The 26400-nt window shown below is 35.2% G+C and overlaps 1 protein-coding gene and 13 non-coding genes across 14 annotated transcripts in view; all 14 read left to right on the top strand.

Annotated features, from left to right (window-relative positions):
* Positions 1-26400, top strand: part of ARMH1 (armadillo like helical domain containing 1) — a 484180-nt gene that overhangs the window by 344985 nt on the left and 112795 nt on the right. The window lies entirely within an intron of this gene.
* On the top strand, positions 1042-1156 carry LOC148454712 (U5 spliceosomal RNA). The gene has a single exon (XR_015874709.1). It is a non-coding gene; the product is annotated as a U5 spliceosomal RNA (small nuclear RNA).
* Positions 3096-3210, top strand: LOC148454711 (U5 spliceosomal RNA). The gene has a single exon (XR_015874738.1). It is a non-coding gene; the product is annotated as a U5 spliceosomal RNA (small nuclear RNA).
* On the top strand, positions 5151-5265 carry LOC148454710 (U5 spliceosomal RNA). Its single transcript, XR_015874734.1, has one exon. It is a non-coding gene; the product is annotated as a U5 spliceosomal RNA (small nuclear RNA).
* Positions 7205-7319, top strand: LOC148454709 (U5 spliceosomal RNA). The gene has a single exon (XR_015874735.1). It is a non-coding gene; the product is annotated as a U5 spliceosomal RNA (small nuclear RNA).
* LOC148454708 (U5 spliceosomal RNA) lies at positions 9258-9372 on the top strand. The gene has a single exon (XR_015874724.1). It is a non-coding gene; the product is annotated as a U5 spliceosomal RNA (small nuclear RNA).
* Positions 11312-11426, top strand: LOC148454707 (U5 spliceosomal RNA). Its single transcript, XR_015874737.1, has one exon. It is a non-coding gene; the product is annotated as a U5 spliceosomal RNA (small nuclear RNA).
* Positions 13365-13479, top strand: LOC148454706 (U5 spliceosomal RNA). Its single transcript, XR_015874713.1, has one exon. It is a non-coding gene; the product is annotated as a U5 spliceosomal RNA (small nuclear RNA).
* On the top strand, positions 15418-15532 carry LOC148454705 (U5 spliceosomal RNA). Its single transcript, XR_015874702.1, has one exon. It is a non-coding gene; the product is annotated as a U5 spliceosomal RNA (small nuclear RNA).
* Positions 17470-17584, top strand: LOC148454704 (U5 spliceosomal RNA). The gene has a single exon (XR_015874701.1). It is a non-coding gene; the product is annotated as a U5 spliceosomal RNA (small nuclear RNA).
* LOC148454703 (U5 spliceosomal RNA) lies at positions 19523-19637 on the top strand. The gene has a single exon (XR_015874691.1). It is a non-coding gene; the product is annotated as a U5 spliceosomal RNA (small nuclear RNA).
* LOC148454702 (U5 spliceosomal RNA) lies at positions 21575-21689 on the top strand. The gene has a single exon (XR_015874696.1). It is a non-coding gene; the product is annotated as a U5 spliceosomal RNA (small nuclear RNA).
* Positions 23621-23735, top strand: LOC148454701 (U5 spliceosomal RNA). The gene has a single exon (XR_015874719.1). It is a non-coding gene; the product is annotated as a U5 spliceosomal RNA (small nuclear RNA).
* On the top strand, positions 25674-25788 carry LOC148454700 (U5 spliceosomal RNA). Its single transcript, XR_015874679.1, has one exon. It is a non-coding gene; the product is annotated as a U5 spliceosomal RNA (small nuclear RNA).

Genomic DNA, 26400 nt, shown 5'->3' with positions numbered 1-26400 from the left:
TGTTTCATCTGATACAGTTCATAGGTTCTCTGCAAGTTTATCCTTTTTTAACTTAGAAAAATATTACATTTATTTAGGATTATATAGGATGGGCTTGAAAATTGTGCCTCTTGTGCTTCTCCCTACTTTACTTTCTTCTACTTCTTACTCCCCACTAGGGCACCTAGCACTTGGTTGCTTATGCTTTGCTGCCTATGTGGGTGGTATGTAGCAATGTATATTATCCATGTCCTTGTCCTGCTTTGTTTTGTATTGTACTGTAAGTCACTGGTCACCTATTTGTTTATGTACTTTGTAAGGTGCTGCGGAACACTTGTGGCGCCATATAAATAAATGATAAGAATAATAATAACAACTATAAGTTTGTTCTGTCCTCTCGCTTGTTGAAATGAGGTCTGTTTGCATCCAGGGAGGTAACAGTGACACTCGGTGTACTTGTCTTTTTCTTAAGATCAAATAAATCTTTTGTCATTTACTAAAGATTTTCATGAATTTCATGCAAGTTTTTTATATGCTGTCTGGTTGACGGATGCTGGGCTTATTTACTAGTGAAATTCAGAAATGTCAATTTTTTCATTCAATTTTTTAGAATTTGACATTTAAATGTTGATTTTGTTTTTTAATGTAAAACTGGGGAAATAAATGTGTTTCTTCTCTTGTAGATGATTCTCCAGAATACTCTGTTACCAAGATGTTATTCCAGCACTGTATACCATAGTGTTGTCTGTAGGTACTCGACCAAGTTGAAGAACTGGTTTTGAATCACCATTCGACAATTCTGACTGTAATTCTTTCTTTACTTGGTAGTCTCATTTGAATACTTTCCCATGATGCATCTGATACATTGCAGTGTTTTTTTTTTTTTTGTTTTGATTTTGCATTTTGGAAGTTAAATTTTGCCCTTTTAATTTTTCTGTTGTAAATATATTAGTTTTTATAGTTTATGTTTGAAAATTGTTTCATATATGTGTCTAAAATCCTCTCTCTTGGTAAACACAGGTCTGTTTGAATCCGGGGAGATAATCATGACACTTCTTTAGTATACTCTGGTTTCTCTTCAGATCGAATAAATCTTTCGCCTTTTGCTAAAGATTTCCGTGGAGAGGAACAACCATGAGTTTCATGTAATTTTTTGATGCCTGGCTGATGCTGGGCTTATTCACTGGTAAAATACAGAATATCAAAATTGTTTTGGAAAACCATAGCTTCTAATGTTTTAGAAGGTTATCATGAATACTCTATTGCCATAGTTTTAGTATTCTTGTACTGTTATGGTTGGGATGGCCATTGGTGATTACCATCCATGGCACAAAAACCATCTATGGGGAATCATTGATGATTTGCACCCCTTTGATGGCTACCACTGCTGGGGGTACGATGGGCCACGGACTAATTCAAGAAAGGGGCCGGGCTAAGATCCGTCCAGTTAAAGTAAAAAAAACTTTGTCTCTCTCTCATCCATCGATGGGAAAACTAATTAACATCGCCCGGCCACCGTTTTTAAAAACATTGATGGTTGATGGCCATCTTTATGTTATGGTATTTCAAGGAAGTTGAAGAGGTAAATTAGGTAGTTTCCTTTTGTTTTAGTTTGTTTGCATGAAAATTTGACCCAGTTTAGAAGTTTTACTGTTTCCAATTTCTGATTCTCTTTTTCGGTTTACATTCAATTTGTTTTTGACTTATGGTAAAATATGATGTTTTTACCTTTTTTTTGTATATAGTAGTTTTGGGGTGTGGTATGTTAGTTCGACAGTTCTCATGTTGATGTGCATAATGTCGACATGTTATACTTTTAAACATGTCAACATTCAGAGGATGTCCATGTGGTGTCTGTTGACATGTTGAACACGTCAGTATTGTTGTGTCGACATTTTGAATATGATGGTAACTGTCGACTGTGTGTCTTTATACCATAGTTTTGTATCATTCATGTTGTTATGTGTGTACCGCAGCATTTGAAGTTCAAAGTTTGACCAGGAAAAATAGGTAGGGATCTGAAAACTTGAACGTGGAAACACTGCTTCGTAGTGTAAAGTGCACTCTTATCTATGTTTCATCTGATACAGTTCATAGGTTCTCTGCAAGTTTATCCTTTTTTAACTTAGAAAAATATTACATTTATTTAGGATTATATAGGATGGGCTTGAAAATTGTGCCTCTTGTGCTTCTCCCTACTTTACTTTCTTCTACTTCTTACTCCCCACTAGGGCACCTAGCACTTGGTTGCTTATGCTTTGCTGCCTATGTGGGTGGTATGTAGCAGTGTATATTATCCATGTCCTTGTCCTGCTTTGTTTTGTATTGTACTGTAAGTCACTGGTCACCTATTTGTTTATGTACTTTGTAAGGTGCTGCGGAACACTTGTGGCGCCATATAAATAAATGATAAGAATAATAATAACAACTATAAGTTTGTTCTGTCCTCTCGCTTGTTGAAATGAGGTCTGTTTGCATCCAGGGAGGTAACAGTGACACTCAGTGTACTTGTCTTTTTCTTAAGATCAAATAAATCTTTTGTCATTTACTAAAGATTTTCATGAATTTCATGCAAGTTTTTTATATGCTGTCTGGTTGACGGATGCTGGGCTTATTTACTAGTGAAATTCAGAAATGTCAATTTTTTCATTCAATTTTTTAGAATTTGACATTTAAATGTTGATTTTGTTTTTTAATGTAAAACTGGGGAAATAAATGTGTTTCTTCTCTTGTAGATGATTCTCCAGAATATTCTGTTACCAAGATGTTATTCCAGCACTGTATACCATAGTGTTGTCTGTAGGTACTCGACCAAGTTGAAGAACTGGTTTTGAATCACCATTCGACAATTCTGACTGTAATTCTTTCTTTACTTGGTAGTCTCATTTGAATACTTTCCCATGATGCATCTGATACATTGCAGTGGTTTTTTTATTGTTTGTTTTGATTTTGCATTTTGGAAGTTAAATTTTGCCCTTTTAATTTTTCTGTTGTAAATATATTAGTATTTTATAGTTTATGTTTGAAAATTGTTTCATATATGTGTCTAAAATCCTCTCTGTTGGTAAACTGAGGTCTGTTTGAATCCGGGGAGATAATCATGACACTTCTTTAGTATACTGTGGTTTCTCTTCAGATTGAATAAATCTTTCGCCTTTTATTAAAGATTTCCGTAGAGAGAAACAACCATGAGTTTCATGTAATTTTTTGATGCCTGGCTGATGCTTGGCTTATTCACTGGTAAAATACAGAATATCAAAATTGTTTTGGAAAACCATAGCTTCTAATGTTTTTAGAAGGTTATCATGAATACTCTATTGCCATAGTTTTAGTATTCTTGTACTGTTATGGTTGGGATGGCCATTGGTGATTACCATCTATGGCACAAAAACCATCTATGGGGAATCATTGATGATTTGCACCCCTTTGATGGCCACCACTGCTGCGGGTACGATGGGCCACGGACTAATTCAAGAAAGGGGCGGGGCTAAGATCCGTCCAGTTAAAGTAAAAAAAACATTGTCTCTCTCTCATCCATCGATGGGAAAACTAATTAACATCGCCCGGCCACCGTTTTAAAAAACATTGATGGTTGATGGCCATCTTTATGTTATGGTATTTCAAGGAAGTTGAAGAGGTAAATTAGGTAGTTTCCTTTTGTTTTAGTTTGTTTGCATGAAAATTTGACCCAGTTTAGAAGTTTTACTGTTTCCAATTTCTGATTCTCTTTTTCGGTTTACATTCAATTTGTTTTTGACTTATGGTAAAATATGATGTTTTTACCTTTTTTTTGTATATAGTAGTTTTGGGGTGTGGTATGTTAGTTCGACAGTTCTCATGTTGATGTGCATAATGTCGACATGTTATACTTTTAAACATGTCAACATTCAGAGGATGTCCATGTGGTGTCTGTTGACATGTTGAACACGTCAGTATTATTGTGTCGACATTTTGAATGTGATGGTAACTGTCGACCGTGTGTCTTTATACCATAGTTTTGTATCATTCATGTTGTTATGTGTGTACCGCAGCATTTGAAGTTCAAAGTTTGACCAGGAAAAATAGGTAGGGATCTGAAAATTAGAACGTGGAAACACTGCTTCGTAGTGTAAAGTGCACTCTTATCTATGTTTCATCTGATACAGTTCATAGGTTCTCTGCAAGTTTATCCTTTTTTAACTTAGAAAAATATTACATTTATTTAGGATTATATAGGATGGGCTTGAAAATTGTGCCTCTTGTGCTTCTCCCTACTTTACTTTCTTCTACTTCTTACTCCCCACTAGGGCACCTAGCACTTGGTTGCTTATGCTTTGCTGCCTATGTGGGTGGTATGTAGCAATGTATATTATCCATGTCCTTGTCCTGCTTTGTTTTGTATTGTACTGTAAGTCACTGGTCACCTATTTGTTTATGTACTTTGTAAGGTGCTGCGGAACACTTGTGGCGCCATATAAATAAATGATAAGAATAATAATAACAACTATAAGTTTGTTCTGTCCTCTCGCTTGTTGAAATGAGGTCTGTTTGCATCCAGGGAGGTAACAGTGACACTCGGTGTACTTGTCTTTTTCTTAAGATCAAATAAATCTTTTGTCATTTACTAAAGATTTTCATGAATTTCATGCAAGTTTTTTATATGCTGTCTGGTTGACGGATGCTGGGCTTATTTACTAGTGAAATTCAGAAATGTCAATTTTTTCATTCAATTTTTTAGAATTTGACATTTAATTGTTGATTTTGTTTTTTAATGTAAAACTGGGGAAATAAATGTGTTTCTTCTCTTGTAGATGATTCTCCAGAATACTCTGTTACCAAGATGTTATTCCAGCACTGTATACCATAGTGTTGTCTGTAGGTACTCGACCAAGTTGAAGAACTGGTTTTGAATCACCATTCGACAATTCTGACTGTAATTCTTTCTTTACTTGGTAGTCTCATTTGAATACTTTCCCATGATGCATCTGATACATTGCAGTGGTTTTTTTTTTGTTTGTTTTGATTTTGCATTTTGGAAGTTAAATTTTGCCCTTTTAATTTTTCTGTTGTAAATATATTAGTATTTTATAGTTTATGTTTGAAAATTGTTTCATATATGTGTCTAAAATCCTCTCTCTTGGTAAACTGAGGTCTGTTTGAATCCGGGGAGATAATCATGACACTTCTTTAGTATACTCTGGTTTCTCTTCAGATTGAATAAATCTTTCGCCTTTTATTAAAGATTTCCGTAGAGAGAAACAACCATGAGTTTCATGTAATTTTTTGATGCCTGGCTGATGCTTGGCTTATTCACTGGTAAAATACAGAATATCAAAATTGTTTTGGAAAACCATAGCTTCTAATGTTTTTAGAAGGTTATCATGAATACTCTATTGCCATAGTTTTAGTATTCTTGTACTGTTATGGTTGGGATGGCCATTGGTGATTACCATCTATGGCACAAAAACCATCTATGGGGAATCATTGATGATTTGCACCCCTTTGATGGCCACCACTGCTGCTGGTACGATGGGCCACGGACTAATTCAAGAAAGGGGCGGGGCTAAGATCCGTCCAGTTAAAGTAAAAAAAACATTGTCTCTCTCTCATCCATCGATGGGAAAACTAATTAACATCGCCCGGCCACCGTTTTAAAAAACATTGATGGTTGATGGCCATCTTTATGTTATGGTATTTCAAGGAAGTTGAAGAGGTAAATTAGGTAGTTTCCTTTTGTTTTAGTTTGTTTGCATGAAAATTTGACCCAGTTTAGAAGTTTTACTGTTTCCAATTTCTGATTCTCTTTTTCGGTTTACATTCAATTTGTTTTTGACTTATGGTAAAATATGATGTTTTTACCTTTTTTTTGTATATAGTAGTTTTGGGGTGTGGTATGTTAGTTCGACAGTTCTCATGTTGATGTGCATAATGTCGACATGTTATACTTTTAAACATGTCAACATTCAGAGGATGTCCATGTGGTGTCTGTTGACATGTTGAACACGTCAGTATTATTGTGTCGACATTTTGAATGTGATGGTAACTGTCGACCGTGTGTCTTTATACCATAGTTTTGTATCATTCATGTTGTTATGTGTGTACCGCAGCATTTGAAGTTCAAAGTTTGACCAGGAAAAATAGGTAGGGATCTGAAAATTAGAACGTGGAAACACTGCTTCGTAGTGTAAAGTGCACTCTTATCTATGTTTCATCTGATACAGTTCATAGGTTCTCTGCAAGTTTATCCTTTTTTAACTTAGAAAAATATTACATTTATTTAGGATTATATAGGATGGGCTTGAAAATTGTGCCTCTTGTGCTTCTCCCTACTTTACTTTCTTCTACTTCTTACTCCCCACTAGGGCACCTAGCACTTGGTTGCTTATGCTTTGCTGCCTATGTGGGTGGTATGTAGCAATGTATATTATCCATGTCCTTGTCCTGCTTTGTTTTGTATTGTACTGTAAGTCACTGGTCACCTATTTGTTTATGTACTTTGTAAGGTGCTGCGGAACACTTGTGGCGCCATATAAATAAATGATAAGAATAATAATAACAACTATAAGTTTGTTCTGTCCTCTCGCTTGTTGAAATGAGGTCTGTTTGCATCCAGGGAGGTAACAGTGACACTCGGTGTACTTGTCTTTTTCTTAAGATCAAATAAATCTTTTGTCATTTACTAAAGATTTTCATGAATTTCATGCAAGTTTTTTATATGCTGTCTGGTTGACGGATGCTGGGCTTATTTACTAGTGAAATTCAGAAATGTCAATTTTTTCATTCAATTTTTTAGAATTTGACATTTAATTGTTGATTTTGTTTTTTAATGTAAAACTGGGGAAATAAATGTGTTTCTTCTCTTGTAGATGATTCTCCAGAATACTCTGTTACCAAGATGTTATTCCAGCACTGTATACCATAGTGTTGTCTGTAGGTACTCGACCAAGTTGAAGAACTGGTTTTGAATCACCATTCGACAATTCTGACTGTAATTCTTTCTTTACTTGGTAGTCTCATTTGAATACTTTCCCATGATGCATCTGATACATTGCAGTGGTTTTTTTTTTGTTTGTTTTGATTTTGCATTTTGGAAGTTAAATTTTGCCCTTTTAATTTTTCTGTTGTAAATATATTAGTTTTTATAGTTTATGTTTGAAAATTGTTTCATATATGTGTCTAAAATCCTCTCTCTTGGTAAACTGAGGTCTGTTTGAATCCGGGGAGATAATCATGACACTTCTTTAGTATACTCTGGTTTCTCTTCAGATCGAATAAATCTTTCGCCTTTTACTAAAGATTTCCGTGGAGAGGAACAACCATGAGTTTCATGTAATTTTTTGATGCCTGGCTGATGCTGGGCTTATTCACTGGTAAAATACAGAATATCAAAATTGTTTTGGAAAACCATAGCTTCTAATGTTTTAGAAGGTTATCATGAATACTCTATTGCCATAGTTTTAGTATTCTTGTACTGTTATGGTTGGGATGGCCATTGGTGATTACCATCCATGGCACAAAAACCATCTATGGGGAATCATTGATGATTTGCACCCCTTTGATGGCTACCACTGCTGGGGGTACGATGGGCCACGGACTAATTCAAGAAAGGGGCCGGGCTAAGATCCGTCCAGTTAAAGTAAAAAAAACTTTGTCTCTCTCTCATCCATCGATGGCAAAACTAATTAACATCGCCCGGCCACCGTTTTAAAAAACATTGATGGTTGATGGCCATCTTTATGTTATGGTATTTCAAGGAAGTTGAAGAGGTAAATTAGGTAGTTTCCTTTTGTTTTAGTTTGTTTGCATGAAAATTTGACCCAGTTTAGAAGTTTTACTGTTTCCAATTTCTGATTCTCTTTTTCGGTTTACATTCAATTTGTTTTTGACTTATGGTAAAATATGATGTTTTTACCTTTTTTTTGTATATAGTAGTTTTGGGGTGTGGTATGTTAGTTCGACAGTTCTCATGTTGATGTGCATAATGTCGACATGTTATACTTTTAAACATGTCAACATTCAGAGGATGTCCATGTGGTGTCTGTTGACATGTTGAACACGTCAGTATTATTGTGTCGACATTTTGAATGTGATGGTAACTGTCGACCGTGTGTCTTTATACCATAGTTTTGTATCATTCATGTTGTTATGTGTGTACCGCAGCATTTGAAGTTCAAAGTTTGACCAGGAAAAATAGGTAGGGATCTGAAAATTAGAACGTGGAAACACTGCTTCGTAGTGTAAAGTGCACTCTTATCTATGTTTCATCTGATACAGTTCATAGGTTCTCTGCAAGTTTATCCTTTTTTAACTTAGAAAAATATTACATTTATTTAGGATTATATAGGATGGGCTTGAAAATTGTGCCTCTTGTGCTTCTCCCTACTTTACTTTCTTCTACTTCTTACTCCCCACTAGGGCACCTAGCACTTGGTTGCTTATGCTTTGCTGCCTATGTGGGTGGTATGTAGCAATGTATATTATCCATGTCCTTGTCCTGCTTTGTTTTGTATTGTACTGTAAGTCACTGGTCACCTATTTGTTTATGTACTTTGTAAGGTGCTGCGGAACACTTGTGGCGCCATATAAATAAATGATAAGAATAATAATAACAACTATAAGTTTGTTCTGTCCTCTCGCTTGTTGAAATGAGGTCTGTTTGCATCCAGGGAGGTAACAGTGACACTCGGTGTACTTGTCTTTTTCTTAAGATCAAATAAATCTTTTGTCATTTACTAAAGATTTTCATGAATTTCATGCAAGTTTTTTATATGCTGTCTGGTTGACGGATGCTGGGCTTATTTACTAGTGAAATTCAGAAATGTCAATTTTTTCATTCAATTTTTTAGAATTTGACATTTAATTGTTGATTTTGTTTTTTAATGTAAAACTGGGGAAATAAATGTGTTTCTTCTCTTGTAGATGATTCTCCAGAATACTCTGTTACCAAGATGTTATTCCAGCACTGTATACCATAGTGTTGTCTGTAGGTACTCGACCAAGTTGAAGAACTGGTTTTGAATCACCATTCGACAATTCTGACTGTAATTCTTTCTTTACTTGGTAGTCTCATTTGAATACTTTCCCATGATGCATCTGATACATTGCAGTGGTTTTTTTTTTGTTTGTTTTGATTTTGCATTTTGGAAGTTAAATTTTGCCCTTTTAATTTTTCTGTTGTAAATATATTAGTTTTTATAGTTTATGTTTGAAAATTGTTTCATATATGTGTCTAAAATCCTCTCTCTTGGTAAACTGAGGTCTGTTTGAATCCGGGGAGATAATCATGACACTTCTTTAGTATACTCTGGTTTCTCTTCAGATCGAATAAATCTTTCGCCTTTTACTAAAGATTTCCGTGGAGAGGAACAACCATGAGTTTCATGTAATTTTTTGATGCCTGGCTGATGCTGGGCTTATTCACTGGTAAAATACAGAATATCAAAATTGTTTTGGAAAACCATAGCTTCTAATGTTTTAGAAGGTTATCATGAATACTCTATTGCCATAGTTTTAGTATTCTTGTACTGTTATGGTTGGGATGGCCATTGGTGATTACCATCCATGGCACAAAAACCATCTATGGGGAATCATTGATGATTTGCACCCCTTTGATGGCTACCACTGCTGGGGGTACGATGGGCCACGGACTAATTCAAGAAAGGGGCCGGGCTAAGATCCGTCCAGTTAAAGTAAAAAAAACTTTGTCTCTCTCTCATCCATCGATGGCAAAACTAATTAACATCGCCCGGCCACCGTTTTAAAAAACATTGATGGTTGATGGCCATCTTTATGTTATGGTATTTCAAGGAAGTTGAAGAGGTAAATTAGGTAGTTTCCTTTTGTTTTAGTTTGTTTGCATGAAAATTTGACCCAGTTTAGAAGTTTTACTGTTTCCAATTTCTGATTCTCTTTTTCGGTTTACATTCAATTTGTTTTTGACTTATGGTAAAATATGATGTTTTTACCTTTTTTTTGTATATAGTAGTTTTGGGGTGTGGTATGTTAGTTCGACAGTTCTCATGTTGATGTGCATAATGTCGACATGTTATACTTTTAAACATGTCAACATTCAGAGGATGTCCATGTGGTGTCTGTTGACATGTTGAACACGTCAGTATTGTTGTGTCGACATTTTGAATGTGATGGTAACTGTCGACCGTGTGTCTTTATACCATAGTTTTGTATCATTCATGTTGTTATGTGTGTACCGCAGCATTTGAAGTTCAAAGTTTGACCAGGAAAAATAGGTAGGGATCTGAAAACTTGAACGTGGAAACACTGCTTCGTAGTGTAAAGTGCACTCTTATCTATGTTTCATCTGATACAGTTCATAGGTTCTCTGCAAGTTTATCCTTTTTTAACTTAGAAAAATATTACATTTATTTAGGATTATATAGGATGAGCTTGAAAATTGTGCCTCTTGTGCTTCTCCCTACTTTACTTTCTTCTACTTCTTACTCCCCACTAGGGCACCTAGCACTTGGTTGCTTATGCTTTGCTGCCTATGTGGGTGGTATGTAGCAGTGTATATTATCCATGTCCTTGTCCTGCTTTGTTTTGTATTGTACTGTAAGTCACTGGTCACCTATTTGTTTATGTACTTTGTAAGGTGCTGCAGAACACTTGTGGCGCCATATAAATAAATGATAAGAATAATAATAACAACTATAAGTTTGTTCTGTCCTCTCGCTTGTTGAAATGAGGTCTGTTTGCATCCAGGGAGGTAACAGTGACACTCAGTGTACTTGTCTTTTTCTTAAGATCAAATAAATCTTTTGTCATTTACTAAAGATTTTCATGAATTTCATGCAAGTTTTTTATATGCTGTCTGGTTGACGGATGCTGGGCTTATTTACTAGTGAAATTCAGAAATGTCAATTTTTTCATTCAATTTTTTAGAATTTGACATTTAAATGTTGATTTTGTTTTTTAATGTAAAACTGGGGAAATAAATGTGTTTCTTCTCTTGTAGATGATTCTCCAGAATACTCTGTTACCAAGATGTTATTCCAGCACTGTATACCATAGTGTTGTCTGTAGGTACTCGACCAAGTTGAAGAACTGGTTTTGAATCACCATTCGACAATTCTGACTGTAATTCTTTCTTTACTTGGTAGTCTCATTTGAATACTTTCCCATGATGCATCTGATACATTGCAGTGGTTTTTTTATTGTTTGTTTTGATTTTGCATTTTGGAAGTTAAATTTTGCCCTTTTAATTTTTCTGTTGTAAATATATTAGTATTTTATAGTTTATGTTTGAAAATTGTTTCATATATGTGTCTAAAATCCTCTCTCTTGGTAAACTGAGGTCTGTTTGAATCCGGGGAGATAATCATGACACTTCTTTAGTATACTCTGGTTTCTCTTCAGATTGAATAAATCTTTCGCCTTTTATTAAAGATTTCCGTAGAGAGGAACAACCATGAGCTTCATGTAATTTTTTGATGCCTGGCTGATGCTTGGCTTATTCACTGGTAAAATACAGAATATCAAAATTGTTTTGGAAAACCATAGCTTCTAATGTTTTAGAAGGTTATCATGAATACTCTATTGCCATAGTTTTAGTATTCTTGTACTGTTATGGTTGGGATGGCCATTGGTGATTACCATCTATGGCACAAAAACCATCTATGGGGAATCATTGATGATTTGCACCCCTTTGATGGCCACCACTGCTGGGGGTACGATGGGCCACGGACTAATTCAAGAAAGGGGCGGGGCTAAGATCCGTCCAGTTAAAGTAAAAAAAACATTGTCTCTCTCTCATCCATCGATGGGAAAACTAATTAACATCGCCCGGCCACCGTTTTAAAAAACATTGATGGTTGATGGCCATCTTTATGTTATGGTATTTCAAGGAAGTTGAAGAGGTAAATTAGGTAGTTTCCTTTTGTTTTAGTTTGTTTGCATGAAAATTTGACCCAGTTTAGAAGTTTTACTGTTTCCAATTTCTGATTCTCTTTTTCGGTTTACATTCAATTTGTTTTTGACTTATGGTAAAATATTATGTTTTTACCTTTTTTTTGTATATAGTAGTTTTGGGGTGTGGTATGTTAGTTCGACAGTTCTCATGTTGATGTGCATAATGTCGACATGTTATACTTTTAAACATGTCAACATTCAGAGGATGTCCATGTGGTGTCTGTTGACATGTTGAACACGTCAGTATTGTTGTGTCGACATTTTGAATGTGATGGTAACTGTCGACCATGTGTCTTTATACCATAGTTTTGTATCATTCATGTTGTTATGTGTGTACCGCAGCATTTGAAGTTCAAAGTTTGACCAGGAAAAATAGGTAGGGATCTGAAAACTTGAACGTGGAAACACTGCTTCGTAGTGTAAAGTGCACTCTTATCTATGTTTCATCTGATACAGTTCATAGGTTCTCTGCAAGTTTATCCTTTTTTAACTTAGAAAAATATTACATTTATTTAGGATTATATAGGATGGGCTTGAAAATTGTGCCTCTTGTGCTTCTCCCTACTTTACTTTCTTCTATTTCTTACTCCCCACTAGGGCACCTAGCACTTGGTTGCTTATGCTTTGCTGCCTATGTGGGTGGTATGTAGCAATGTATATTATCCATGTCCTTGTCCTGCTTTGTTTTGTATTGTACTGTAAGTCACTGGTCACCTATTTGTTTATGTACTTTGTAAGGTGCTGCGGAACACTTGTGGCGCCATATAAATAAATGATAAGAATAATAATAACAACTATAAGTTTGTTCTGTCCTCTCGCTTGTTGAAATGAGGTCTGTTTGCATCCAGGGAGGTAACAGTGACACTCGGTGTACTTGTCTTTTTCTTAAGATCAAATAAATCTTTTGTCATTTACTAAAGATTTTCATGAATTTCATGCAAGTTTTTTATATGCTGTCTGGTTGACGGATGCTGGGCTTATTTACTAGTGAAATTCAGAAATGTCAATTTTTTCATTCAATTTTTTAGAATTTGACATTTAAATGTTGATTTTGTTTTTTAATGTAAAACTGGGGAAATAAATGTGTTTCTTCTCTTGTAGATGATTCTCCAGAATACTCTGTTACCAAGATGTTATTCCAGCACTGTATACCATAGTGTTGTCTGTAGGTACTCGACCAAGTTGAAGAACTGGTTTTGAATCACCATTCGACAATTCTGACTGTAATTCTTTCTTTACTTGGTAGTCTCATTTGAATACTTTCCCATGATGCATCTGATACATTGCAGTGGTTTTTTTTTTTTTTTTTTTGATTTTGCATTTTGGAAGTTAAATTTTGCCCTTTTAATTTTTCTGTTGTAAATATATTAGTTTTTATAGTTTATGTTTGAAAATTGTTTCATATATGTGTCTAAAATCCTCTCTCTTGGTAAACTGAGGTCTGTTTGAATCCGGGGAGATAATCATGACACTTCTTTAGTATACTCTGGTTTCTCTTCAGATCGAATAAATCTTTCGCCTTTTACTAAAGATTTCCGTGGAGAGGAACAACCATGAGTTTCATGTAATTTTTTGATGCCTGGCTGATGCTGGGCTTATTCACTGGTAAAATACAGAATATCAAAATTGTTTTGGAAAACCATAGCTTCTAATGTTTTAGAAGGTTATCATGAATACTCTATTGCCATAGTTTTAGTATTCTTGTACTGTTATGGTTGGGATGGCCATTGGTGATTACCATCCATGGCACAAAAACCATCTATGGGGAATCATTGATGATTTGCACCCCTTTGATGGCTACCACTGCTGGGGGTACGATGGGCCACGGACTAATTCAAGAAAGGGGCCGGGCTAAGATCCGTCCAGTTAAAGTAAAAAAAACTTTGTCTCTCTCTCATCCATCGATGGGAAAACTAATTAACATCGCCCGGCCACCGTTTTTAAAAACATTGATGGTTGATGGCCATCTTTATGTTATGGTATTTCAAGGAAGTTGAAGAGGTAAATTAGGTAGTTTCCTTTTGTTTTAGTTTGTTTGCATGAAAATTTGACCCAGTTTAGAAGTTTTACTGTTTCCAATTTCTGATTCTCTTTTTCGGTTTACATTCAATTTGTTTTTGACTTATGGTAAAATATGATGTTTTTACCTTTTTTTTGTATATAGTAGTTTTGGGGTGTGGTATGTTAGTTCGACAGTTCTCATGTTGATGTGCATAATGTCGACATGTTATACTTTTAAACATGTCAACATTCAGAGGATGTCCATGTGGTGTCTGTTGACATGTTGAACACGTCAGTATTGTTGTGTCGACATTTTGAATGTGATGGTAACTGTCGACCGTGTGTCTTTATACCATAGTTTTGTATCATTCATGTTGTTATGTGTGTACCGCAGCATTTGAAGTTCAAAGTTTGACCAGGAAAAATAGGTAGGGATCTGAAAACTTGAACGTGGAAACACTGCTTCGTAGTGTAAAGTGCACTCTTATCTATGTTTCATCTGATACAGTTCATAGGTTCTCTGCAAGTTTATCCTTTTTTAACTTAGAAAAATATTACATTTATTTAGGATTATATAGGATGGGCTTGAAAATTGTGCCTCTTGTGCTTCTCCCTACTTTACTTTCTTCTACTTCTTACTCCCCACTAGGGCACCTAGCACTTGGTTGCTTATGCTTTGCTGCCTATGTGGGTGGTATGTAGCAATGTATATTATCCATGTCCTTGTCCTGCTTTGTTTTGTATTGTACTGTAAGTCACTGGTCACCTATTTGTTTATGTACTTTGTAAGGTGCTGCGGAACACTTGTGGCGCCATATAAATAAATGATAAGAATAATAATAACAACTATAAGTTTGTTCTGTCCTCTCGCTTGTTGAAATGAGGTCTGTTTGCATCCAGGGAGGTAACAGTGACACTCGGTGTACTTGTCTTTTTCTTAAGATCAAATAAATCTTTTGTCATTTACTAAAGATTTTCATGAATTTCATGCAAGTTTTTTATATGCTGTCTGGTTGACGGATGCTGGGCTTATTTACTAGTGAAATTCAGAAATGTCAATTTTTTCATTCAATTTTTTAGAATTTGACATTTAAATGTTGATTTTGTTTTTTAATGTAAAACTGGGGAAATAAATGTGTTTCTTCTCTTGTAGATGATTCTCCAGAATACTCTGTTACCAAGATGTTATTCCAGCACTGTATACCATAGTGTTGTCTGTAGGTACTCGACCAAGTTGAAGAACTGGTTTTGAATCACCATTCGACAATTCTGACTGTAATTCTTTCTTTACTTGGTAGTCTCATTTGAATACTTTCCCATGATGCATCTGATACATTGCAGTGGTTTTTTTTTTTTTTGTTTTGATTTTGCATTTTGGAAGTTAAATTTTGCCCTTTTAATTTTTCTGTTGTAAATATATTAGTTTTTATAGTTTATGTTTGAAAATTGTTTCATATATGTGTCTAAAATCCTCTCTCTTGGTAAACTGAGGTCTGTTTGAATCCGGGGAGATAATCATGACATTTCTTTAGTATACTCTGGTTTCTCTTCAGATCGAATAAATCTTTCGCCTTTTACTAAAGATTTCCGTGGAGAGGAACAACCATGAGTTTCATGTAATTTTTTGATGCCTGGCTGATGCTGGGCTTATTCACTGGTAAAATACAGAATATCAAAATTGTTTTGGAAAACCATAGCTTCTAATGTTTTAGAAGGTTATCATGAATACTCTATTGCCGTAGTTTTAGTATTCTTGTACTGTTATGGTTGGGATGGCCATTGGTGATTACCATCCATGGCACAAAAACCATCTATGGGGAATCATTGATGATTTGCACCCCTTTGATGGCTACCACTGCTGGGGGTACGATGGGCCACGGACTAATTCAAGAAAGGGGCCGGGCTAAGATCCGTCCAGTTAAAGTAAAAAAAACTTTGTCTCTCTCTCATCCATCGATGGGAAAACTAATTAACATCGCCCGGCCACCGTTTTTAAAAACATTGATGGTTGATGGCCATCTTTATGTTATGGTATTTCAAGGAAGTTGAAGAGGTAAATTAGGTAGTTTCCTTTTGTTTTAGTTTGTTTGCATGAAAATTTGACCCAGTTTAGAAGTTTTACTGTTTCTAATTTCTGATTCTCTTTTTCGGTTTACATTTAATTTGTTTTTGATTTATGGTAAAATATTATGTTTTTACCTTTTTTTGTATATTGTAGTTTTGGGGTGTGGTATGTTAGTTCGACAGTTCTCATGTTGATGTGCATAATGTCGACATGTTATACTTTTAAACATGTCAACATTCAGAGGATATCCATGTGGTGTCTGCTGACATGTTGAACACGTCTGCATTGTTGTGTCGACATTTTGAATGTGATGGTAACTGTCGACCGTGTGACTTTATACCATAGTTTTGTATCATTCATGTTGTTATGTGTGTACCGCAGCATTTGAAGTTCAAAGTTTGACCAGGAAAAATAGGTAGGGATCTGAAAACTTGAACGTGGAAACACTGCTTCGTAGTGTAAAGTGCACTCTTATCTATGTTTCATCTGATACAGTTCATAGGTTCTCTGCAAGTTTATCCTTTTTTAACTTAGAAAAATATTACATTTATTTAGGATTATATAGGATGGGCTTGAAAATTGTGCCTCTTGTGCTTCTCCCTACTTTATTTTCATCTACTTCTTACTCCCCACTAGGGCACCTAGCACTTGGTTGCTTATGCTTTGCTGCCTATGTGGGTGGTATGTAGCAGTGTATATTATCCATGTCCTTGTCCTGCTTTGTTTTGTATTGTACTGTAAGTCACTGGTCACCTATTTGTTTATGTACTTTGTAAGGTGCTGCGGAACACTTGTGGCGCCATATAAATAAATGATAAGAATAATAATAACAACTATAAGTTTGTTCTGTCCTCTCGCTTGTTGAAATGAGGTCTGTTTGCATCCAGGGAGGTAACAGTGACACTCAGTGTACTTGTCTTTTTCTTAAGATCAAATAAATCTTTTGTCATTTACTAAAGATTTTCATGAATTTCATGCAAGTTTTTTATATGCTGTCTGGTTGACGGATGCTGGGCTTATTTACTAGTGAAATTCAGAAATGTCAATTTTTTCATTCAATTTTTTAGAATTTGACATTTAAATGTTGATTTTGTTTTTTAATGTAAAACTGGGGAAATAAATGTGTTTCTTCTCTTGTAGATGATTCTCCAGAATACTCTGTTACCAAGATGTTATTCCAGCACTGTATACCATAGTGTTGTCTGTAGGTACTCGACCAAGTTGAAGAACTGGTTTTGAATCACCATTCGACAATTCTGACTGTAATTCTTTCTTTACTTGGTAGTCTCATTTGAATACTTTCCCATGATGCATCTGATACATTGCAGTGGTTTTTTTTTTGTTTGTTTTGATTTTGCATTTTGGAAGTTAAATTTTGCCCTTTTAATTTTTCTGTTGTAAATATATTAGTTTTTATAGTTTATGTTTGAAAATTGTTTCATATATGTGTCTAAAATCCTCTCTCTTGGTAAACTGAGGTCTGTTTGAATCCGGGGAGATAATCATGACACTTCTTTAGTATACTCTGGTTTCTCTTCAGATCGAATAAATCTTTCGCCTTTTACTAAAGATTTCCGTGGAGAGGAACAACCATGAGTTTCATGTAATTTTTTGATGCCTGGCTGATGCTGTGCTTATTCACTGGTAAAATACAGAATATCAAAATTGTTTTGGAAAACCATAGCTTCTAATGTTTTAGAAGGTTATCATGAATACTCTATTGCCATAGTTTTAGTATTCTTGTACTGTTATGGTTGGGATGGCCATTGGTGATTACCATCCATGGCACAAAAACCATCTATGGGGAATCATTGATGATTTGCACCCCTTTGATGGCTACCACTGCTGGGGGTACGATGGGCCACGGACTAATTCAAGAAAGGGGCCGGGCTAAGATCCGTCCAGTTAAAGTAAAAAAAACTTTGTCTCTCTCTCATCCATCGATGGCAAAACTAATTAACATCGCCCGGCCACCGTTTTAAAAAACATTGATGGTTGATGGCCATCTTTATGTTATGGTATTTCAAGGAAGTTGAAGAGGTAAATTAGGTAGTTTCCTTTTGTTTTAGTTTGTTTGCATGAAAATTTGACCCAGTTTAGAAGTTTTACTGTTTCCAATTTCTGATTCTCTTTTTCGGTTTACATTCAATTTGTTTTTGACTTATGGTAAAATATGATGTTTTTACCTTTTTTTTGTATATAGTAGTTTTGGGGTGTGGTATGTTAGTTCGACAGTTCTCATGTTGATGTGCATAATGTCGACATGTTATACTTTTAAACATGTCAACATTCAGAGGATGTCCATGTGGTGTCTGTTGACATGTTGAACACGTCAGTATTGTTGTGTCGACATTTTGAATGTGATGGTAACTGTCGACCGTGTGTCTTTATACCATAGTTTTGTATCATTCATGTTGTTATGTGTGTACCGCAGCATTTGAAGTTCAAAGTTTGACCAGGAAAAATAGGTAGGGATCTGAAAACTTGAACGTGGAAACACTGCTTCGTAGTGTAAAGTGCACTCTTATCTATGTTTCATCTGATACAGTTCATAGGTTCTCTGCAAGTTTATCCTTTTTTAACTTAGAAAAATATTACATTTATTTAGGATTATATAGGATGGGCTTGAAAATTGTGCCTCTTGTGCTTCTCCCTACTTTACTTTCTTCTACTTCTTACTCCCCACTAGGGCACCTAGCACTTGGTTGCTTATGCTTTGCTGCCTATGTGGGTGGTATGTAGCAATGTATATTATCCATGTCCTTGTCCTGCTTTGTTTTGTATTGTACTGTAAGTCACTGGTCACCTATTTGTTTATGTACTTTGTAAGGTGCTGCGGAACACTTGTGGCGCCATATAAATAAATGATAAGAATAATAATAACAACTATAAGTTTGTTCTGTCCTCTCGCTTGTTGAAATGAGGTCTGTTTGCATCCAGGGAGGTAACAGTGACACTCGGTGTACTTGTCTTTTTCTTAAGATCAAATAAATCTTTTGTCATTTACTAAAGATTTTCATGAATTTCATGCAAGTTTTTTATATGCTGTCTGGTTGACGGATGCTGGGCTTATTTACTAGTGAAATTCAGAAATGTCAATTTTTTCATTCAATTTTTTAGAATTTGACATTTAAATGTTGATTTTGTTTTTTAATGTAAAACTGGGGAAATAAATGTGTTTCTTCTCTTGTAGATGATTCTCCAGAATACTCTGTTACCAAGATGTTATTCCAGCACTGTATACCATAGTGTTGTCTGTAGGTACTCGACCAAGTTGAAGAACTGGTTTTGAATCACCATTCGACAATTCTGACTGTAATTCTTTCTTTACTTGGTAGTCTCATTTGAATACTTTCCCATGATGCATCTGATACATTGCAGTGGTTTTTTTTTTTTTTGTTTTGATTTTGCATTTTGGAAGTTAAATTTTGCCCTTTTAATTTTTCTGTTGTAAATATATTAGTTTTTATAGTTTATGTTTGAAAATTGTTTCATATATGTGTCTAAAATCCTCTCTCTTGGTAAACTGAGGTCTGTTTGAATCCGGGGAGATAATCATGACACTTCTTTAGTATACTCTGGTTTCTCTTCAGATCGAATAAATCTTTCGCCTTTTACTAAAGATTTCCGTGGAGAGGAACAACCATGAGTTTCATGTAATTTTTTGATGCCTGGCTGATGCTGGGCTTATTCACTGGTAAAATACAGAATATCAAAATTGTTTTGGAAAACCATAGCTTCTAATGTTTTAGAAGGTTATCATGAATACTCTATTGCCATAGTTTTAGTATTCTTGTACTGTTATGGTTGGGATGGCCATTGGTGATTACCATCCATGGCACAAAAACCATCTATGGGGAATCATTGATGATTTGCACCCCTTTGATGGCTACCACTGCTGGGGGTACGATGGGCCACGGACTAATTCAAGAAAGGGGCCGGGCTAAGATCCGTCCAGTTAAAGTAAAAAAAACTTTGTCTCTCTCTCATCCATCGATGGGAAAACTAATTAACATCGCCCGGCCACCGTTTTTAAAAACATTGATGGTTGATGGCCATCTTTATGTTATGGTATTTCAAGGAAGTTGAAGAGGTAAATTAGGTAGTTTCCTTTTGTTTTAGTTTGTTTGCATGAAAATTTGACCCAGTTTAGAAGTTTTACTGTTTCCAATTTCTGATTCTCTTTTTCGGTTTACATTCAATTTGTTTTTGACTTATGGTAAAATATTATGTTTTTACCTTTTTTTTGTATATAGTAGTTTTGGGGTGTGGTATGTTAGTTCGACAGTTCTCATGTTGATGTGCATAATGTCGACATGTTATACTTTTAAACATGTCAACATTCAGAGGATGTCCATGTGGTGTCTGTTGACATGTTGAACACGTCAGTATTGTTGTGTCGACATTTTGAATATGATGGTAACTGTCGACCGTGTGTCTTTATACCATAGTTTTGTATCATTCATGTTGTTATGTGTGTACCGCAGCATTTGAAGTTCAAAGTTTGACCAGGAAAAATAGGTAGGGATCTGAAAACTTGAACGTGGAAACACTGCTTCGTAGTGTAAAGTGCACTCTTATCTATGTTTCATCTGATACAGTTCATAGGTTCTCTGCAAGTTTATCCTTTTTTAACTTAGAAAAATATTACATTTATTTAGGATTATATAGGATGGGCTTGAAAATTGTGCCTCTTGTGCTTCTCCCTACTTTACTTTCTTCTACTTCTTACTCCCCACTAGGGCACCTAGCACTTGGTTGCTTATGCTTTGCTGCCTATGTGGGTGGTATGTAGCAGTGTATATTATCCATGTCCTTGTCCTGCTTTGTTTTGTATTGTACTGTAAGTCACTGGTCACCTATTTGTTTATGTACTTTGTAAGGTGCTGCGGAACACTTGTGGCGCCATATAAATAAATGATAAGAATAATAATAACAACTATAAGTTTGTTCTGTCCTCTCGCTTGTTGAAATGAGGTCTGTTTGCATCCAGGGAGGTAACAGTGACACTCAGTGTACTTGTCTTTTTCTTAAGATCAAATAAATCTTTTGTCATTTACTAAAGATTTTCATGAATTTCATGCAAGTTTTTCATATGCTGTCTGGTTGACGGATGCTGGGCTTATTTACTAGTGAAATTCAGAAATGTCAATTTTTTCATTCAATTTTTTAGAATTTGACATTTAAATGTTGATTTTGTTTTTTAATGTAAAACTGGGGAAATAAATGTGTTTCTTCTCTTGTAGATGATTCTCCAGAATACTCTGTTACCAAGATGTTATTCCAGCACTGTATACCATAGTGTTGTCTGTAGGTACTCGACCAAGTTGAAGAACTGGTTTTGAATCACCATTCGACAATTCTGACTGTAATTCTTTCTTTACTTGGTAGTCTCATTTGAATACTTTCCCATGATGCATCTGATACATTGCAGTGGTTTTTTTTGTTTGTTTTGATTTTGCATTTTGGAAGTTAAATTTTGCCCTTTTAATTTTTCTGTTGTAAATATATTAGTATTTTATAGTTTATGTTTGAAAATTGTTTCATATATGTGTCTAAAATCCTCTCTCTTGGTAAACTGAGGTCTGTTTGAATCCGGGGAGATAATCATGACACTTCTTTAGCATACTCTGGTTTCTCTTCAGATTGAATAAATCTTTCGCCTTTTACTAAAGATTTCCGTGGAGAGGAACAACCATGAGTTTCATGTAATTTTTTGATGCCTGGCTGATGCTTGGCTTATTCACTAGTAAAATACAGAATATCAAAATTGTTTTGGAAAACCATAGCTTCTAATGTTTTAGAAGGTTATCATGAATACTCTATTGCCATAGTTTTAGTATTCTTGTACTGTTATGGTTGGGATGGCCATTGGTGATTACCATCTATGGCACAAAAACCATCTATGGGGAATCATTGATGATTTGCACCCCTTTGATGGCCACCACTGCTGGGGGTACGATGGGCCACGGACTAATTCAAGAAAGGGGCGGGGCTAAGATCCGTCCAGTTAAAGTAAAAAAAACATTGTCTCTCTCTCATCCATCGATGGGAAAACTAATTAACACCGCCCGGCCACCGTTTTAAAAAACATTGATGGTTGATGGCCATCTTTATGTTATGGTATTTCAAGGAAGTTGAAGAGGTAAATTAGGTAGTTTCCTTTTGTTTTAGTTTGTTTGCATGAAAATTTGACCCAGTTTAGAAGTTTTACTGTTTCCAATTTCTGATTCTCTTTTTCGGTTTACATTCAATTTGTTTTTGACTTATGGTAAAATATTATGTTTTTACCTTTTTTTTGTATATAGTAGTTTTGGGGTGTGGTATGTTAGTTCGACAGTTCTCATGTTGATGTGCATAATGTCGACATGTTATACTTTTAAACATGTCAACATTCAGAGGATGTCCATGTGGTGTCTGTTGACATGTTGAACACGTCAGTATTGTTGTGTCGACATTTTGAATGTGATGGTAACTGTCGACCATGTGTCTTTATACCATAGTTTTGTATCATTCATGTTGTTATGTGTGTACCGCAGCATTTGAAGTTCAAAGTTTGACCAGGAAAAATAGGTAGGGATCTGAAAACTTGAACGTGGAAACACTGCTTCGTAGTGTAAAGTGCACTCTTATCTATATTTCATCTGATACAGTTCATAGGTTCTCTGCAAGTTTATCCTTTTTTAACTTAGAAAAATATTACATTTATTTAGGATTATATAGGATGGGCTTGAAAATTGTGCCTCTTGTGCTTCTCCCTACTTTACTTTCTTCTACTTCTTACTCCCCACTAGGGCACCTAGCACTTGGTTGCTTATGCTTTGCTGCCTATGTGGGTGGTATGTAGCAATGTATATTATCTATGTCCTTGTCCTGCTTTGTTTTGTATTGTACTGTAAGTCACTGGTCACCTATTTGTTTATGTACTTTGTAAGGTGCTGCGGAACACTTGTGGCGCCATATAAATAAATGATAAGAATAATAATAACAACTATAAGTTTGTTCTGTCCTCTCGCTTGTTGAAATGAGGTCTGTTTGCATCCAGGGAGGTAACAGTGACACTCGGTGTACTTGTCTTTTTCTTAAGATCAAATAAATCTTTTGTCATTTACTAAAGATTTTCATGAATTTCATGCAAGTTTTTTATATGCTGTCTGGTTGACGGATGCTGGGCTTATTTACTAGTGAAATTCAGAAATGTCAATTTTTTCATTCAATTTTTTAGAATTTGACATTTAAATGTTGATTTTGTTTTTTAATGTAAAACTGGGGAAATAAATGTGTTTCTTCTCTTGTAGATGATTCTCCAGAATACTCTGTTACCAAGATGTTATTCCAGCACTGTATACCATAGTGTTGTCTGTAGGTATTCGACCAAGTTGAAGAACTGGTTTTGAATCACCATTCGACAATTCTGACTGTAATTCTTTCTTTACTTGGTAGTCTCATTTGAATACTTTCCCATGATGCATCTGATACATTGCAGTGGTTTTTTTTTTTTATTTTGCATTTTGGAAGTAAAATTTTGCCCTTTTAATTTTTCTGTTGTAAATATATTAGTATTTTATAGTTTATGTTTGAAAATTGTTTCATATATGTGTCTAAAATCCTCTCTCTTGGTAAACTGAGGTCTGTTTGAATCCGGGGAGATAATCATGACACTTCTTTAGTATACTCTGGTTTCTCTTCAGATCGAATAAATCTTTCGTCTTTTACTAAAGATTTCCGTGGAGAGGAGCAACCATGAGTTTCATGTAATTTTTTGATGCCTGGCTGATGCTGGGCTTATTCACTGGTAAAATACAGAATATCAAAATTGTTTTGGAAAACCATAGCTTCTAATGTTTTAGAAGGTTATCATGAATACTCTATTGCCATAGTTCTAATATTCTTGTACTGTTATGGTCGGGATGGCCATTGGTGATTACCATCCGTGGCACAAAAACCATCTCTGGGGAATCATTGATGATTTGCAATCCTTCGATGGCCACCACTGCTGGGGGTACGATGGGCCTCGGACTAATTCAAGAAAGGGGCGGGGCTAAGCTCCATCCCGTTAAAGTAAAAAAAACATTGTCTCTCTCTCATCCATCGATGGCAAAACTAATTAACATCGCCCGGCCACCGTTTTAAAAAACATTGATGGTTGATGGCCATCTTTATGTTAAGGTATTTCAAGGAAGTTGAAGAGGTAAATTAGGTAGTTTCCTTTTGTTTTAGTTTGTTTGCATGAAAATTTTACCCAGTTTAGAAGTTTTACTGTTTCTAATTTCTGATTCTCTTTTTCGGTTTACATTTAATTTGTTTTTGATTTATGGTAAAATATTATGTTTTTACCTTTTTTTGTATATTGTAGTTTTGGGGTGTGGTATGTTAGTTCGACAGTTCTCATGTTGATGTGCATAATGTCGACATGTTATACTTTTAAACATGTCAACATTCAGAGGATATCCATGTGGTGTCTGCTGACATGTTGAACACGTCTGCATTGTTGTGTCGACATTTTGAATGTGATGGTAACTGTCGACCGTGTGACTTTATACCATAGTTTTGTATCATTCATGTTGTTATGTGTGTACCGCAGCATTTGAAGTTCAAAGTTTGACCAGGAAAAATAGGTAGGGATCTGAAAACTTGAACGTGGAAACACTGCTTCGTAGTGTAAAGTGCACTCTTATCTATGTTTCATCTGATACAGTTCATAGGTTCTCTGCAAGTTTATCCTTTTTTAACTTAGAAAAATATTACATTTATTTAGGATTATATAGGATGGGCTTGAAAATTGTGCCTCTTGTGCTTCTCCCTACTTTATTTTCATCTACTTCTTACTCCCCACTAGGGCACCTAGCACTTGGTTGCTTATGCTTTGCTGCCTATGTGGGTGGTATGTAGCAGTGTATATTATCCATGTCCTTGTCCTGCTTTGTTTTGTATTGTACTGTAAGTCACTGGTCACCTATTTGTTTATGTACTTTGTAAGGTGCTGCGGAACACTTGTGGCGCCATATAAATAAATGATAAGAATAATAATAACAACTATAAGTTTGTTCTGTCCTCTCGCTTGTTGAAATGAGGTCTGTTTGCATCCAGGGAGGTAACAGTGACACTCAGTGTACTTGTCTTTTTCTTAAGATCAAATAAATCTTTTGTCATTTACTAAAGATTTTCATGAATTTCATGCAAGTTTTTTATATGCTGTCTGGTTGACGGATGCTGGGCTTATTTACTAGTGAAATTCAGAAATGTCAATTTTTTCATTCAATTTTTTAGAATTTGACATTTAAATGTTGATTTTGTTTTTTAATGTAAAACTGGGGAAATAAATGTGTTTCTTCTCTTGTAGATGATTCTCCAGAATACTCTGTTACCAAGATGTTATTCCAGCACTGTATACCATAGTGTTGTCTGTAGGTACTCGACCAAGTTGAAGAACTGGTTTTGAATCACCATTCGACAATTCTGACTGTAATTCTTTCTTTACTTGGTAGTCTCATTTGAATACTTTCCCATGATGCATCTGATACATTGCAGTGGTTTTTTTTTTGTTTGTTTTGATTTTGCATTTTGGAAGTAAAATTTTGCCCTTTTAATTTTTCTGTTGTAAATATATTAGTATTTTATAGTTTATGTTTGAAAATTGTTTCATATATGTGTCTAAAATCCTCTCTCTTGGTAAACTGAGGTCTGTTTGAATCCGGGGAGATAATCATGACACTTCTTTAGTATACTCTGGTTTCTCTTCAGATCGAATAAATCTTTCGCCTTTTACTAAAGATTTCCGTGGAGAGGAACAACCATGAGTTTCATGTAATTTTTTGATGCCTGGCTGATGCTGGGCTTATTCACTGGTAAAATACAGAATATCAAAATTGTTTTGGAAAACCATAGCTTCTAATGTTTTAGAAGGTTATCATGAATACTCTATTGCCATAGTTTTAGTATTCTTGTACTGTTATGGTTGGGATGGCCATTGGTGATTACCATCCATGGCACAAAAACCATCTATGGGGAATCATTGATGATTTGCACCCCTTTGATGGCTACCACTGCTGGGGGTACGATGGGCCACGGACTAATTCAAGAAAGGGGCCGGGCTAAGATCCGTCCAGTTAAAGTAAAAAAAACTTTGTCTCTCTCTCATCCATCGATGGGAAAACTAATTAACATCGCCCGGCCACCGTTTTTAAAAACATTGATGGTTGATGGCCATCTTTATGTTATGGTATTTCAAGGAAGTTGAAGAGGTAAATTAGGTAGTTTCCTTTTGTTTTAGTTTGTTTGCATGAAAATTTGACCCAGTTTAGAAGTTTTACTGTTTCCAATTTCTGATTCTCTTTTTCGGTTTACATTCAATTTGTTTTTGACTTATGGTAAAATATTATGTTTTTACCTTTTTTTTGTATATAGTAGTTTTGGGGTGTGGTATGTTAGTTCGACAGTTCTCATGTTGA

The sequence above is a fragment of the Taudactylus pleione genome, unplaced genomic scaffold, assembly GCF_031769625.1.
Source record: "Taudactylus pleione unplaced genomic scaffold, aTauple2 ptg000969l, whole genome shotgun sequence".
NCBI lineage: Eukaryota > Metazoa > Chordata > Amphibia > Anura > Myobatrachidae > Taudactylus > Taudactylus pleione.
This window is presented reverse-complemented; position numbering and strand designations above follow the sequence as displayed.